The following is an 18252-nucleotide window of genomic DNA, read 5'->3' on the forward strand; positions in this document are numbered from 1 at the left end:
AAGAATATGTCATATACTTCTGTGGGTGACATCACCCAGCATAACTGCCCTGTCCAACTTGAAGCCAGCACTCATGCTGAATCACCAATCTTTATCAGGGATTCTACACTTGAAATCAATACCTAACCATGTGTACTGCTCCTCCCCCTGAAAAGTGACAAGTCAGCAAAGCTATATCATTCATGCCCCCTCCCCCCATATATACTCCTAGAGGAGCCCAAGCTATTATTTAAACTGGGTATTTTTTTTCTCTGTGCCCAGAGAGCTATTTTAGTATTCAAATGTTATAAATGTTGCACTAGCCAAGTCCCACAGATGCAGATTTTTGAGGCACACATCCAAGATCCGGGGATCTCATGATGGAACCATGGGTAGTGATCTATAACAGGGAAAAGACAAAAATTATTTCATACATACCATCCTAGTACAACATCTCCAGCATGTAAAATATCCACTATGCAATCAAACAGTTGTACCCAACTGGCTGAGGATGTAAAGCACAAAAAAAAATAAAAAAAAATAAACAAACAAATAAATAAATAAACTAACAGCTCCGAACCGCAAAATCCTGAACGAAAGTAAAGACAATTACCAGTAACAACTGATGGTCAACCAGTACAGAAAAGGGTTAAAGAATAAGCCAGAACTAGCATAAGATAGACTTGGGAGGTAACAAGTGAAAATTGTTTGGACATGGGAAGTGTGCTGGTCTCCGGAATGCTTGCCTATCTCCAAGTGTGTGCTGATATGGTTCCTTGCGTATAATTGTGGGTAAACATCATTAACAGGTTACCTTTAGCACTGTTGATTGGAATGTTAGTGTTGTAATGTTAGCAGGCATTGCACACAATCTGCATGGACATATGAAAAAGCATACGTAAGGTACTTACCCCTGGGCAGTAGGGTGATGGCATTTACCAAAGGCGAAGATTTCTCATCTAAAACCATGGTGAGGCTTATGACCGGTGATCAGAATGGCAACAATAGGGAAAGGTGATGGAAAAATGCAGAAGGAAGATACTAAAACAACAATAACAAAAATCTAAAACTCTACATAGAAAGTGTGCAGGGACTAAAATATAGTAATATAGTCCCGCACCTCATCACCAAATGTGCATTCAAGGAATGCATCTATGAATATATTTCCTACATCCTTTATCTAAAGTAATCTACTTTAGAATGAACTAATGACAACAACATACGTCTCCATTCCCCATCTTCTATATCTATGAAAAAGAAAGCTTGTCTCCTCAGTAAGCCTTCAGCAGACAGTCAGTTCTTGGATACTTAGCTGGTTCATGTAATCTCCAGTAACAAATTACTCTCACCAATCCCTGACTACAAACCAGAGCTCTCAAATGTCCATATTTTGGAGGAACATTCCTATTTTTAGGCCTGATTTACCCCTGAACAGGATGCTCCTATTTTTTGGAGGTATAGCCCTGTGTTCAATCTTTATTTGCCCCTTCATACAGTCTTCGAAATTCCCCTCATCACATGTAATTTTTGAGGCTGTATAGTACACAGAAAACCACACTACATGACCAACATACTAGTGACAACAATAATTTAAAGAAAGAGGACACACATTCTTACATCTCCATTTTTCTTAAGAAAAAATAAATTACGTTGTGTGGTAGAATTTTGCAATGCAGTGCATTAATGTCTACATATTTTGCACTGTATCTTGGATAATGTGCTTATATCTGTCCATTGTTTTTGTCACTGTTTTTTAAACATGTTTCTAAGTAGTCTTCCACATTCCTACTGGAAGTGGGAAGAGTTAAGTACTGTTTGGTACTCAAATGTTATGCTAATTAGATGTCCAGATTTTTAGCTGGGTATTCTTAATTTTCAAGGGCCTTTTTTCCTATTATCAATGTCTGCAGGTTGAGCAGTATGCTACACATTAACCCATACCTGAGAGTCAAGAGGCTATTTCTTCCACCTAGGCAAAAAGATTTTCACACATGTCATCCACTCATAGAATCTTATAAACACCTACTGGTTATTTGTGCATCTCACGTCTTCTGTCCATGTCTCATCTTAGCCATTTCAGTAGAATCAAAATGCAAGAACATATGCAGAACAATGTAGACTCTTAATTCATTCTCATTCAGTGAACGGCAAATATTATAAAAATGTGGGTTTGCAAGGCATTGATCTGCCCCTATACACAGAATGCTCTTCAACTAAAATGTCAAATATGCTAATCAAAACAGGCAGACTACGGAACATTGTCATTTTTAAGATAACATTGTTCTACTCTCATTACATGCTTCTAGTCATCGGAGTCAAAGTTTTATTAATGTCCAAAAATGAGGCAGATTATTAATTGTTCATCTTGAGCATCAGATACTTGCTGCCTAATCTTTATAAGATGTGGACATTATTTTAATCTGGTAGGAATCCATTTCCTGACATATTGTTTTTCATATCCTTAGCCAGGAATGCCATCATGGATTCAGGCCTATAAGTTCATTACTTCCATTGTTACAAATCAATATTATAACATTTTTCACAAAGAATAAGGTCTTCAATATAAGAAATCAAAGTTAAATTCAGTCTGTTATTTTATAATTTGATTTTTCTGATATCCTGTCCAACTTAAGGCCTCTTAGTTGGATATTCATAAAATGTATATTCTTATATCCTAAAGGGTAATTAAAATATATATTTTAATATTATCATTATATTAATGGCGCCATATTATTATCTTCCATCTTTTCTTATATTAACTGTTATCATGTATAGTCCAGGAGGAGCACCTGCTAAATACTGCTGCATCCACCTGAAAACTGACACTAATAATAATTAATTTTTTGTTGTTTTTCTTTCTGATATAATGTCTAGGGAATTCAATAATATATGCTATAATAATCAGACTAATAATGATTATTTAAGCTGATATATACTGTCTGTCCATATGTCATGTTTAGAACTAAGACCTCACTGTTACTTAGCATTGCTTATTTCAAACCAGTACTGGCACTGCTTATGTTCCTTCCATTTAAAGACTGTGGGTAGGATTCACAACCCTTTTGTTTAGCCAGCAGTGATTGTCTCATCTAGGGGTATGGTCTAAATGGCCAGCTGCCATTCACAAAAAGCACATGCAGGCAAGAGGTACAAGCAGTTTGGTACACAGTGTAAACCATTTTTCTTTGCATCCTAATACTGGCTGTAAGAAACAATTCAAACGAGAAGTGAAAAGCACCACTGAATCCTAAGACTCCTTTGTTGCTTTCCCAGGACATGTGACAGGTTTCTTGCATATGTTGTTGTTGTTTGTCTTTTGGGGGTTGCCACAGCGGAACTCCGGTCTGCTAATGATTGGCAGTAGATTTTTACGAAATGCCGAGGTGCCAGCTTGACGCCCAACCTTCAACGAATGCACGCCCATTTACGCACGCATGTCTTTCGAATGGTACTTAACCGCTGGGAGGACATGCAGACTCCACACAGAAGGCACTCCCAAGCCGAGAATATGCCACATTGTAGTTGCTGTAGCCCCTCTGTGCAGCAACAAAGATTTGGAAAATCCACGATAATTTATTTTGTTTATAAGGTACAGTAATTTACCCATCCATTACACAAGCTTCAGTGGTGGATATATCTTGTTCTCTGATGTAAACAAAAAGTCAGTTGCTTGGGGGATGCAATGGCTCACTCAGTGAAGAAAAGCTGTGCTAAGCTGTACTACTGCGTTGTACTCCAGTACAACTCAACAAGTTGCCTAATGATACACTCATGAACATATTGTTTTGATCTGCCTCTTTGAATAACTATTGATAAGCCATACCAGTACAGCTCAACGCTAGCCCTTGTCAGGCCTTATTGACAATCTTCTGAATTCCACTCCACATCAAAGACAGTTAAGCCCCTTGTGCTTGCTGGTATAATTTTAAACATGACTGTAATTTTAGAGAAGTGAACTGACTCTTGGATGAATTACCACAGACTAACAAGTAAAACTGAAAAATAGAAAATATTTTAGGATGGATTGTAAACTTATATGTGGCATTAGTATCAACTACCATCAACTACCAGGAAAGGCTTGAAGTGCTATCCCTTTTACTCAATTTCTTATACTTTATTGCAGGATGATCTATGTCTTGCATTCCATATCATTAAGGATCACTTCTTCATTTATTTGTATCTTTCACAAGTCAAATAACTCTATTAATACCAGAACTTGGGACTTAAAATCTCCATAAACACATAAATAAAGTGCACTGGAGAGACAAATGTATTATTCGTTGTATACCCCATCTCTATGACAGACTTCTCCTGCAAGTTAAAAAAATGGCAAACTAACATCCTTCAAATTAAACCTGGATGATTGGATAGATATTTGCACATATACTTTGTGACTGACCTGCTTTTCCCTTCATCAGAAGAGGAGTTAGCATTAGAAGGACTATTGGTAACATGTAAACAGTCTTGTGACTCAAATTCCTTGTATTCTGGATGAACCTGTGATCCTGTAACTGAAGTGACATTTATTTCTTATATTCAAGGGGTCCTGAGGTTTGTTAAATCCTCTGATGGCAGACTGAATTACAGAATATGATACCCAGTCAGGTAACAACCTATCTATACATCAATGTTTTACCTGGAATTGTACCACAGAAATTCATCAATAAATGAATACAGGGCATAAATAACATGTCCAATGCATACCACCTCAAAGCCCTGTCCTTGTATTCTGTCTCCTACAGGCTGTTGAGGGGAGATCTATGGCTGGCATACAAGGAATCTTTGGATCCCATTCTAATGGACCTCTTTCACATCTGTAAAACAAACAACACCAGATCTACCCATTTAAATACTTAAACCTTGCCTGGCCTGTGATATAAATAGGACCTGCTGAAGAGACAGGTATATATTCCAGAGGCTGTCCCATCTCTGGAATAAGTTCCCCATTCATGTAAAGGAGAGTTCCTCCCTAACCCAATTCAAGGGTAACTTAGACAATTGGATGGGGACCAGGAAATTCACCCCTGGTTTTCATCAGTGTCTCTAATGGACATAGGCAGCCTTTAAATACATCATCTTCCAGGCACTTGCTTGTAAATGTTTCATCTCCCAAGTCTCTGCTTACACTTATCAAGGGTACCAGATCCTGTCAGAGATTTGGGATTCATTGCTAGGCCTAAAAAGGCCCAAGTGGTTATTATCTGGTGCTCACCTATGAACCTATATGCATTTGTATTTGAAGAAAAAAAAAACAACCTAATGTCTAGTAGCACAAAACAAATGAAACCACATTCTAACTGTACAAGCCCAGTTCAAGCTTGAGCAATGTTTAAACTTATAAATGGAAGTGAAGTATAGGGTGAAGGATTCTGAAAGTGAATCAGCATTTCAGCTAACAGGTTCAAAGACATGGCAGAAGCCCCTAGGGTAGAAATCTGTATTCCACACACAATGGTGCTATTCCTTTTCTTGTCAACATGACTGCCATATTAAAATTGTATTCTAATACCTGCCAGTGAACATGTCCATGTCACAAATTTAAAATACTGTGTGCAGCTATGTTTTGGTGGTTGGAGTTCACACAAGACCATGAGTGAATTTAAGCATCCCAGTGTGCACTATTATGAGTTTCATGAAGGTCCCAATGATATTTTATAAGTTATGCAAGGAACTGAAACCAGAAAAAAGGAGTTACTCAATTGATCTCTTGTATCCATTAATCCATCTATCCTCTACCCCTTTTCCCATTTTTGCACATGGGGTCAGGGTGTCACTTCAACAGTGACAATCGTCTCGAGCCAAGGTTTACACTGCTGGGTGGCTAGCCCTGCTGCGATAATTCATCCTTATCACTCACTCACACACATGCTCACACCTACAGGCAATTTAGAGTGTGATCTCTTGTATGATGAATATTAAAATCTAGCACAACAGCGTTTCTCTAGAAGAGAGTCACAGTTGTTGTTGTTGTGTCTTTCGGCTTTTCCTGGTTAGGGGTCGCTACAGCGGAACTCCAGTCCGCTAATGATTGGCAGTAGATTTTTACGTGCCGAATTGCCAGCCCTGATGCATAACCTTCAACGAAGGTACACCCATTCATGCATGTCTCCACACAGAAGACCACGTAGAAACGGAAGCCCTCTTCACAAAAATAATTTATTGAGCTTAAAGTGCGTTCAGTATCGGTACACTTTTCGACAAGAAAAATTCCTGACTTCGTCAGAAGCTAGCAAACAGTGAAACCTAGTATAACTCTTATTTTATACTAATACGTTGATTAAACACATACCTCAGCCAATTAAGGCTGATTGACAAATTCACACAGGTACTTCATAAAACCTAGTACATTAGAGTCGCCTTAGTTCAAGTCAGTCAGAGTTTACCACAAAGCAAACAGGTAGAAACCAAAAGCCACTTTTGTTGTACAAATTTTACAGATTTTACAGCATAAGTACCTAAGCTTCAACACAAAACAAGTGGACCAAAGGTTGTTCCAAAATGTCTGTCCAATTCAAGTGCTCTGTGAAAGCTAAACAAATAAAGTGCAAGAAACACACTACATTTAAAACAAAGCACCAAAAGCCACTTTTGTTGTGCAAATTTTACAGATTTTACAGCATAAGTACCTAAGCTTCAACACAAAACAAATGGACCAAAAGTTGTTCCAAAGTGTCTGGCCAATTCGAGTGCTCTGTGAAAGCATAAACAAATAAAGTGCAAGAAACACGCTACCTTTAAAACAAATCACTAATGAAGGTATTTAAAACTTGTATTTAAACATGGTATACTTGCACCAAAACTAAGAAATAGGGGATAGAAAATTCTATTAAAAACAATACAGTACTGATTAAATCAATAATGGGGCTGATTTTAAAATACATCAAAAACTGATTTTAAAAGGTGGGTCAAACCCACGCTACCACTAACAGTTAAACACTAATGGTGGATCAACAATGAAAATATTTATATTATATTAGTTGTATATTATGAATTTGGTCCCTTGATGTATTTAAGTAGGAAAGTACCCACAAATCTAACAATAACTCTAACGATCTTAACCAAGGGGCCCCAAACACTCCCACCAGTGGGTAATTATAAAAAATATGTAAAAACATATATATGAAAAATATATGTTTATATAATGTAGAAATTGTAGGAAGTATGTCGAGAGTAAATCAAAAGTCGATCAAAAATAGACCAGGGTTTGGACCGAAATTTAATGTATAGGAAATTTGTGATATTTACCTCTCCAAGTTCTTCAGTCTCAAGATGCATACTATAGAACTCACTTCATTAATACCTGGCCTCTGGTTTGCATTAACCCTCAGTTGCCAGAGGAGTTCTTTCCTTTCCAATTTTAATGAATCGTGTCCTCCCCTTGCATCTCTGACTTGTTGGTCAATAACCCTAAACTTGAACTCGTGTCCACTGTTGTCATCATTGTGCCTTGCCAGAGCATTAGTCAATTTTTTACTCCTGATACTGTATAGATGTTCATAAATCCTTTCATTCAACTTTCTATCCATCTTCCCAATGTAAAAAGCCGGACATTGGGAACACTTTGCTAGGTACACCACTTGTTTGTTGTTACAATTAAACTTGGAGTGTGTCTTAAACTTTAGTTCTCCAATTTCAAAGTTGCGACCTTCATCAATATACTTGCAATACCTGCACATGTTGCACTTAAACATACCTTTTTTGGTTGTGTAGGGTTGCCTACTACTCTCCAATAGCTCTTTTAAATTGCTACCCCTTTTGTAAACAACCTTAGGTTTATTCGGTAGTTTAAGCTGAAGGTCACCATCACTGGATAAAAAGTCCCAATTTTTTAAGATAATATTGAATATTCGATGGGAATCTAGATTAAATGTGCAACAAAAACTACAGGAGAGACTAAAGTCATGAATTTCCCTAGGCTCTTGTATTATTGTCCTCATCTGGTTGTTACTTACATTATTCAACAAAGGGACATATACTTTTAGGGTTCTTTTAAGTTTAACCTCTACCATGATCTCATACAAGAACTCGTAAGGGTATCCCCTTCTCAGGAAGAACTGCATTAAGGCGTCACATTCTTCCAAGAATTCCGTATCATTAGTTGTCATCCTAGCCGCCCTGACCAATTGGCCTTTTACCACAGATTTCTTTTGGTGTTTCGGGTGGCAGCTGGAAAAGTGTAGAAAAGAATTAGAATACGTTTCTTTCCTGTAGATTTTAGACACCCATGTTTTTTTGTTGTAGTCTTTCCTAAGGTCTATATCCAAGTAGTCGATCCTATCCTTGTTGTATTTGAATGTGAAAGAAAGGAACTCAGTGGAATTGTTAAGAGAATCCATGAATTCCTTAATTTCCATTTCAGTTCCATTAAACGTTACAAAAATGTCATCTAGGAACCTTGTGTAGAAAATTAGTTTGGAATTAAAAACACCTTCATTCAACACGAAAGATCTCTCCCAAAATGCCATGACTAGATTTGCGATGCTCCCACCACATGGGGAGCCCATAGCTACCCCAATTCTCTGGTGGTACAATTCTTCATTGAACTTCAAATAATTATATGAAAGGACCACATCGATTAACTCCCCTACCAGTTGGATTTCTTCATTTGGTGCTCCCAATAGCCTTAACATTGCAGATACCCAATCTATAGCTATATTGTGGGGGATTTTTTCAATTTATCCAGGTATGTCCTCACTACTCATGATATGGGGTTGTTAAACAAGGGGCTTTCTTTTGTCCCTTCACAGGGAAGTGTCCTATCAGACTTATTAACAGATCTTCGTATGTTTGGGCGAGCTATAGCCCTTAAACTGTATTTTAATGCTAAAACAACAGGAACTGAACATTACAATAATCCAGATTCCCCTCCCTACAAGAGGAAAAGCACTTTTTCTCCGCTATTACCAGGACACATTGACTCTTTTATTAAAATGTGTGAATGTGACTTTTATAACTACTTCCAAAATGGTAATAGAAAATGTTTATATTTTAATTTGTCCAGTGAAGAGAGAACATCTTTAAATAAGCTTATTAGTGATCCATCCCTTGTAGTGAGACCTGCTGACAAGGGCGGAGGCATGGTGTTATTTGATACTGACAATTATGTATCTCTTATGTTTGATATGTTGAATGATGACATTACTTATATGAAAATAGATCAAGGGAAATTAGTGAAAATAATTTCATTAATGATTCACTATATGATCTACTTATGTGTCGCCAGATCTCTAAAAGTTTATATGAGTTTTTTCACAATGAATACCTACAAATTCCCGTCATCAAAGGCTTACCAAAGATGCATAAAGCCGTTTTTCCACCTCCATTGCGACCAATAGTGTCCGGGGAAAAATGGGCTACTGAAAATATTTCGATTTATTTAGAAAATATGTTGAAACCTCTAGTCTTTGAGATTCCCAGTATTTTAAAGGACACTTATCAGTTGTTAGAATTTTTAGATTTAATGGACAAAGAATTAGTAAAAGGACAACATTTATTGGTCACTATGGACGTTCAGAGTCTGTTTACATCTATACCGAATGATAAAGGTATACAGGCAATAAGGGAATTGCTACTAATTTTTCCCTCCATTGATAGGAATAAAGAAATACTTATTTGTCAACTTCTAGATTTGGTGTTATGTAACAATGTATTTTCATTCGGGGGATGCCTGTTTTTACAGGAATCAGGTGTGGTCATGGGCACCCCCTGTGCAAATACATACGCCAACCTGATGATGTATCAATGGGAAAGGGAGTTTGTTTTCACTCATCACTGGTTTAGCAAGGTCCTGGTATATAGGCGTTTTCTAGATGATATTTTAATTGTATGGGATGGGTCTGTAGATGAATTTAATTTATTTAAGGATTATTTAGAGAGAACAACTAGTTTCCTTAGATTCACTGATGAAACATCCTATGATTCAGTGAATTTTTTAGATGTCAGTTTAGACATCAGAAGAGGTAGATTGATCTCCATTTTGCACAGGAAAACATGCTGGAAGAACATTATTCTACGATTTGACAGCATGCATCCCCACCATGTATTTGGTGGTATAGTAAAAAGTCAGTTCATTAGGTTGTCAAAGTTATGCAGAGACAACTTGGATCTGTTATTAGAGGCTGATAAAATTGAGAAGACATTTACTGATAGGGGCTATAGTAATAGCTTGATAAAATCTATTAGAGCACAGGTTTTAGATGAGACGGTAGTACCTAATACTGATGTTAAGTATAAGTTACATGTTGATGTTCACACTCAAAAAAGTTTAAGGAATATGACTGAGAGATTACGGTTTGTAACTACCTACACTAATGACAGTCCTAACATTAGAAAGATTATAACTAATAACTGGGGAGTATTGACAACAGATGAACAGACACTACAGTTAGTAGGCAAGGCTCCTCTCTTTACGTATAGAAATAACAAAAACCTAAAAAGACTTTTGTGTGATATTCCAGGAATTGGTCAAGCGATCAAAGTTTCTTGCGGAAAGAGACTTGGCACTTTTCCTTGCAATCATTGCAGATATTGCAAATATATTTCAAAAGAACAGGTGTTTGTACATCCTGAGCGGAGATATTCCTTTAGTCCTAGGTTTCAGGCCTCGTGTGAGACCTCTGGTTTGATTTATTTGGCTATATGTGAGTTATGTTGTGTTTTATATAGGTTTAACCAAACGGAAACTGAAAAATAGAATTTATAACCACTTGTACGATATTAAAAGTAAAAATTAATTGGGAGACAAAGATGGCTGCCTTTCTGTAGACACTGTACATCTACAGCTCTCCAGTTACTCGCAAGAATAAGTAACCCTGAGGATATACTACAAGTCTTTTTGCATTAATTACCAGATATAACTATTCTACTACAACCAAACTACGACTGAGAATCAAAAGAACGAAGGAAAAACTAATTAATTTCACAGGATTAAAGCTGATTGTCTGCCTGACTCTGAATAGAGCTATAAACAAAGGATCTATCTGATTTCTGTTTCAAGATGTCAAAACTGGACAAAAATATGGACACAACAACAACTAAAACTAAATTATCAATGCTGATGTCACCAGAGAAAGACTCTACATTTAAAAGACAGAAAACTGTAAAACCACAAGATCTTTTAAAAACAGGAGGAACAAACCAACCGGATCAGCTAGCTAACATGGAGGACAGTAAAACAGCACTGTTACCCATACAAGAATCTTTAAATGCACTTTCAAACCAGATACTTGCTTTTAATGCCACATGCAGTCAAATTCTCGACAGAATAGATAAATCTGAGGCTAGAATATCTGATAATGAGGACAGAATAACATTTCTTACAAAAAAAAACAGATATTCATGACCTGGACATTCAAACTATGCAGACCAAGATCCTGGAGGCAAGATCCAGAAGAAACAACATAATTATTAGAGGAATCCTGGAAAATATTCAATATAATGATCTAATGCCTACCATTACACAGATACTGGAAATATTGTTCCAGGACTCGGGTATGGCTAAGCAAATAGTCATAGAAAGAGCACACAGAGCTCTCAGGGAATCACAAGCATCAAATATTCCTAGACCGGTTTATGTCAAAATTCTGAATTACCAAGATGTAAATAAAATAATTCTAACTATGAAAAAGAAAGGAGGTTTTGTAATGTGGCAAAATAACAGAGTTTCTATGGGTCAAGATCTACCAATGCAAATCAGACAAGCCAGACAAGCATTAGCCCCTTACTGCAAATTTCTTATTGATAAAAATATAAAATTCCAGATGAAGTATCCAAGTACATTAATCTTTACATTTGATGGAGCCAAATATTCTGTTTCTACAAAAAAGGAAGCAAAACTCACCTTTTTGAAGACTTTTAAATCCCTTCCAACTTCAGAAGCTTAACTGGAACATTCAGTCTGTGTACAGCAATACAGATTCTGGGATTCCATGGCTACTATACCTCAAGGCTTCAAAATCCTTTGTTTGCTTCTTTTTTCTCACCAGGCCCCCTGTTTAATCATTAACCAGTATTTTCTTACAGGTCCAGCTTAAATCTAAAGATTTCATGAACTCCTGCAGCCTTGATGAACTGTGTGTGTCTGTGAGTCAACAGGAAGTCCTAGAAATGCTCCAGAGGGTCAGCTTTGTTGTGGCACTTCCGAAATCTGTCCACATAATGGGTCCCCCTTCGAGAACTCAAAATCAAGATTTTTATACCAGGAAGTAGCCAGAGCTCTGTGGAGCCAGGGGAAGCTTTTAGAATGGCAAAACGAGGCTCCTGGACTATTTTAGAGAGGTTTGACTTTTATTTTGTATAAAGAAATGTCAGCTTATTCAGGTAAGGATTTAAACTGGGCTGTAACATATGGTTAAATAGAGTAATTTAACTACAATGTTAGAAACAATATAAAGTTACTACAGTTATTCTATTTTGGATCTAGATAGTGTGCCTGAAGATAGAAATGCAGTTATAATTATATACTATTGATATTTTGCTTTTCTGCCTTTGAAATGACTGTTATATTGTTTATGTTACTACAAAAAAAAAAAAAAAAAAACTTTCTCCTTATTAATGCTATGATAATCTATATGTGTTAACATGTATAATTCACTCTCCTATTCCTAAGGGAATGGAAGGATATATATTTTATGTGGTTCTAGAGATTCTGTGCATTATGTTAGCTATATATTTCTTACAGTATTAATACATTAATGGTGAAAAAAAAAAATGTTACTGATGTTGTTTTTATCAATGCTGCTGTTAACATGTTATACTTACCTAGGCAAAGTTAGATAAGACAGTTAGTTATTCTAGGATAATATAACCAATTATTTAATTAATAATGTATGTAAATCATTACAGGGTAGAATAAGAAATTGGTATGTAAGACATAACAGTGTGTTAACTAACTAATATGTTCAAGAGCTGTAGATAGGTACTAGTGTTTAATGGGGAATGTGTAGGTTAGTTTTTGTAGGGTTAGTTGTAGTTATCATAGGTTTTGTATATCTTGTTAGGGTGTTATTATATAATAGTCATTTAGGATTGATGTATACCAATAGAAGTATAAACAGTGTTAAAACCTATGTTTGTCCTGGTCCAGGAGAATAGTGGATAGGCACTGGTTAGGGATGGGGCATTTAGTTTGCTTCCAGATATTTCAAAATCTGATATTATACCGGAATCTAGTATCGTTTTTCAAATTCAACATATACACTAACATTTTAAAAGTATTTTTATGTGGATAATAGACTCATGGAATGTTAAAGGTTTCCAGAATCTGAAAAAAGGAAACTATTTTTCATTTACTTCTTCAGTCAAAAGCACAATTTATATTGTTACAAGAAACCCACTTGGCTAATGATCAATGGACTGCCATTAAAAATAAAAAATGGATCAGGGGGGTAATAGCTTCGAAGGACAACTAATAGTGCAGGTGTAGCAATAATCATCAAAACTCAGTTCCAAGAGAGAATTTTAGATATTAAAATGGATAAAGAAGGAAGATGGTGTTATGTAATTTTTATAACAAAATTTTACGATAAACCGGTGATTCTTCTTAATATATATGCCCCATGTACCAATCAGCAAACCTTCATAACATCACTTTACTTTATTTTAAACCAATATAACAATTATTATATAATAATAGGAGGTGACTGGAATACATACCAAGACCCTAAACTAGATAAAACAAGTCCCCATAGATCTTATAATAATCAGGCAGTGATAGCACTGCAGGAACTTAAAGCAGATTTTAAACTTTATGATCCATTTAAATATAATAAGGACCAAATGAATCCAAATAACTTCACATTTTATTCGAGCTGTCATAAAATGTGGTCCAGGATCGATTTCTTTTAATATCAGATACACTAATGTGTTTTGATCCCTATATATACATACAAGCTCGTTATTTGTCGGATCACTCCAGGATCACATTAACCTTTAAGAAAGATACTTGTCATAAATTGCATGCTAGGGGTTATAATTGGACATTAAATCCATATCTATTGCATAAAGAGGATGTATTAAAAGAAGCTCAGGAGTTTTAATCAATTATTAAATAAGCTTTTAGAAAACCGACATCCATCAGACATAGAATGGGCAACTATCAAAGTGCAAATTAGAGGAATGTTTATCCAAAAAGCTACTTTCTACAAGAAATTACAAGTGAAAGATATGCATGACTTGGAATCAAAAATTGAATTATTAGATCAGGAATTAATTAGAAATTATAGTAAACAAACCAAACGGAATTATTAAATTGTCAGAAAAACTTTTTATTACAAAACAGTAAATTATCATTCCATGAACAGAAAATGCTGGTAAAATACGCTAATCACATACAGACCCCGTCAAAAGCACTAGCACGATTATTAATCAATCAAGTCACCTTCCCAAATCCCTGAAATATACTTCAACAGTAAAACATACACCAATACGGAAGATATCATAAAGGTTTTGAACTAATATTTTCAGAACTATATGGTGAACAACAGGATGTAAATCCAAATAAGAATAATAATGATTTTCTTCAGAAAATTATATTTCCAAAGATTAATGATGAGCTTCATATGAACCTGATTAAACCTATTTCTTCAGAGGAAATAACTGATGTTATCAAGAAATTGAAGCCATACAAAGCTCCGGGACCGGATGGTTTGACTACAGAATTTTATAAAACTTTTAGTGATATTCTGGGGAAAATACTGTCAGTGGTCTTTAACTATATTATTAACAATAAAATTACTGACCCACACTTTAATGCATCGAAAACTATTCTCATACCAAAAGAAAATACTGATCGACAAAACCCGGATAATTATAGACCCATCTCACTTTTAAACATAGATATGAAAATTATGACATCGATTTTGGCTAACAGGTTGAAAATGGTAATTAACCCTATAATATCTGATGAACAAGCCGGTTTTATAAATAGCAGACAAACTATAGATAATACATTAACACTGCATACAATGATTTCTCATGCCACCCATTATAACCATAATCTTTACGCACTCAGAATTGATGCACAAAAGCATTTGACAGAGTGAACTTAGAATATTTATTTGACATTTTAACATGTTTTAACATACCAAGAATTCACTTCAACTTTAAAAAATTATATACCAATCCTTATACAAATCTAGTCATTAACAGGAATCTTTCAAAAGAATTCAAATTAAAAATGGTACACGCCAAGGCTGTCCTTTATCTCCTTGTTATTCAATTTGTATTTGGAACCTCTATTTTGCACATTAAACAAAATATCTATCATAATGCTCCAAGGATCTATGGTACGAAGATCACAATGGCTGCTTTTGCAGATGATTTGAGTATTTATTGCACAACACCTGTTTTGCATACTAATAAAATATTAAAGGCAGTAGAAGAATTTGCAAAATTTCCAATTATAAATTAAATTTAAAAAAAACTAAGATATTCCCATTAAAGACACCTACACCTTTTCACTATTACCATTAGTAGGGCAGGTAAAATCAGAAGAAAAATAAAATACTTAGGAGTGGTTTTCTCAACTGACAACAGAGATTTTTATCTCAATAATGTTAAGGTTATTTGGGAGCAGATAGTATCTGACTTGAAAAGATGGGATAATCTGAAATTACCAATAATGGCGAAGACTTCAATTATTAAAATGAATATACTTCCTAGATTACTATATATTTTAGAGCATCACAAGTTCAAATCTCCAAAAATTCTTCAAACAGCTTCATACAGAACTAGCTAGATTTCTATGGGAACCTAGAAAAGTTAGGATATCGTATGATAAATTGATGGCTCCAAAAATAGGGGAGGGTTGGATCTACCTAATTTCGAAACATATTATTTAATAATAAACACCAATAGACTTTTAAGAATAATTAACTTTGATGGGTGTAACTCGAAATGGGTTCCCAAATGGCTGGTTCTTAATCATAAACATGTCAAGGAATTGGATATTAACTGCAAGGCATTACCTTTTTTAAACAAAAATACTCTTAAAGTGTACTTCGTGTTGGAACATATCAAAACATATATAGTTTCAGTACAAAATCTCTTTAACTCATTAAATCTTTTGCAAAGTATGATAATTCTTCAACCATTTCACAAAAATCCAAATCTGAAAATTGGTAACCAGCTGATAGACCTTAAGAAATTCCCACTTATAATTAATTTAACCCTACTTGATTTATATCCTTTTTTAGGTATCCCGATTCACAATATTTTAGAAGAGTTGAATCTCCCCAAATCGTATCTAATTATAATAAGACAATTAAAAGACCTATCAATAAGTTACCTTAGTAAAGGGAATGACATAATTAAAGAAGAAGATTTAAACATGTGTCTGAACTTATGGCAAACCCTTACACAGGAATGTAAATATATAACTGCAGCATATGGTTTGATTAAAGAAATAAAATATAATAATCAAATATTAATTTCCAAATACTGGAGAGAGAAATTGTTGACAATTGAAGAAAGTAAAATACTAAAAGCAATTCACTTAACCATAAAATCTGTGTCCCTTCAGAAGCTATTATTTACCCAATTGATGATATTTAATAACGCGTATTATACGCTCACTCTACACAAATTTAACTCAAAGAACTCACCAAAATGCCCATATTGTATAGATCAAACAGCCGACCTCCTACATATGTTTTGGAGTTGTAAATGTATTTTCAAACTCTGGAATTCCTTGAAACTTCAACTACAAAATGGGATATCAACATTCCACACTCTCCTGGGAATTTACGATTTTACATATTCCACCACCCAACTTGGAAAGAACCCAAAGAATTATACTAGTCAATATTTTTTGTTGATGAAGTTATATATAGCTTCCAATTGGTTGAACCCTTTACAGACATCATGGCAAAATTTCAAGATAGTAGCCACCAAACATATTCTAGCACATAAATTTCTAATTAGTGATCATAAGAAAAATGTAAACAATACAAAAATATGGGAACAAATCTTTAACATTGTATTAGCTTAAAGTTCCATTCCACTATTCGCTGGGAAAAACTGAATAACTGTTGAATTTTATTGAGATAAGTCTTATATGGTTACTAGTTCTTTTTTCTTCATTATTTTTTTTTTTAGAAGTGTATAGGTATGTATAATGATTCTATGTAACTGTTGGAAGCATTCATGTACATATTGTAAGTAGTTGGTAGTACTGTATTAGTTGTTTGGAAAAAATAAAATAAAGAATTATTATTGAAAAAAAAAAAAAGTAAAAATTAATTAAATGCTTTAGCAAAGCACATCATGCTTTACCCTGACCACTCATTTTTGTTTAGGGTGTTACAGATTGTTGAACCAAATGTCAGAGGTGGCGACTATATGAGTTATCTAGAACAGAAGGAATTACAATGGATTTTTAAGCTGAGGGGACATTATCCCCCTGGTTTAAATACATATTCTTCACTCAGGTCATATCTTAATTGTCGGAGATAACTAGGTCAATAGTACTGTAGTTACTGTGCATAACTTCTTTTACTTTTGTACTCATTTTTGCACAAGTAGTTTTGATATGTTCTATTTCATGTTTATATTCTGTCATTTCATATGCTATAGAGTATTTTTTAATAGATCAGGATACTTGAAGCAGCTAGTTATTATGTCCATATATTTATTTGACATTGGTTTCTTAAAAAAATTATTATAATTATTAATCATCTAAATAAGGTTTTTATATTAATCATAGATCTTGAAATTGTATTTATTTATTTATTTATTCATTCAAATAGATTCATGTGTATACTTTATATCTGTATATTTATTTATAAATGTTTAAATATTCATGTTTACACATACATAAATTGCTTAGTATTGTTTATTATTTTATACATATATATATTATATGGATGTTCAGTTAGTTTAAAGTATTTCATTTAGGAGATGTTAGTAAATGATGTGTATTTGTTTAAATACATATGGGCTGAAACTTGCTATATACTATGCTGCTGTTTGAAGAAAATCTGATACCTTTTAATTTGCTAATTGGCTAATTGATTAATTGTTTTATTATTTTTAAGATGATGAGTGTGACTATATAACCTCACAGTTTTACTTTGTTGTTCATGGTCTGAGGAAGCGTATTTAAAATACGCGAAAGCGCTTACCGTTTTAAATAAAATTCTTTAAGTTTTTTAGATTGATCGTGGTGAGTCCGAAGTTTTGTTTCATCAACATTTTCTTCAATTTTTAACTAAGGACTCTTCAGTTTGGAGTGGTTTATTTCTTCATTTTAATAACTCTAACGATCTTAACCAAGGG

This window comes from Protopterus annectens, chromosome 1.part0 (assembly GCF_019279795.1).
Source record: "Protopterus annectens isolate FY-2018-M chromosome 1.part0, PAN1.0, whole genome shotgun sequence".
Classification (NCBI taxonomy): domain Eukaryota; kingdom Metazoa; phylum Chordata; order Ceratodontiformes; family Protopteridae; genus Protopterus; species Protopterus annectens.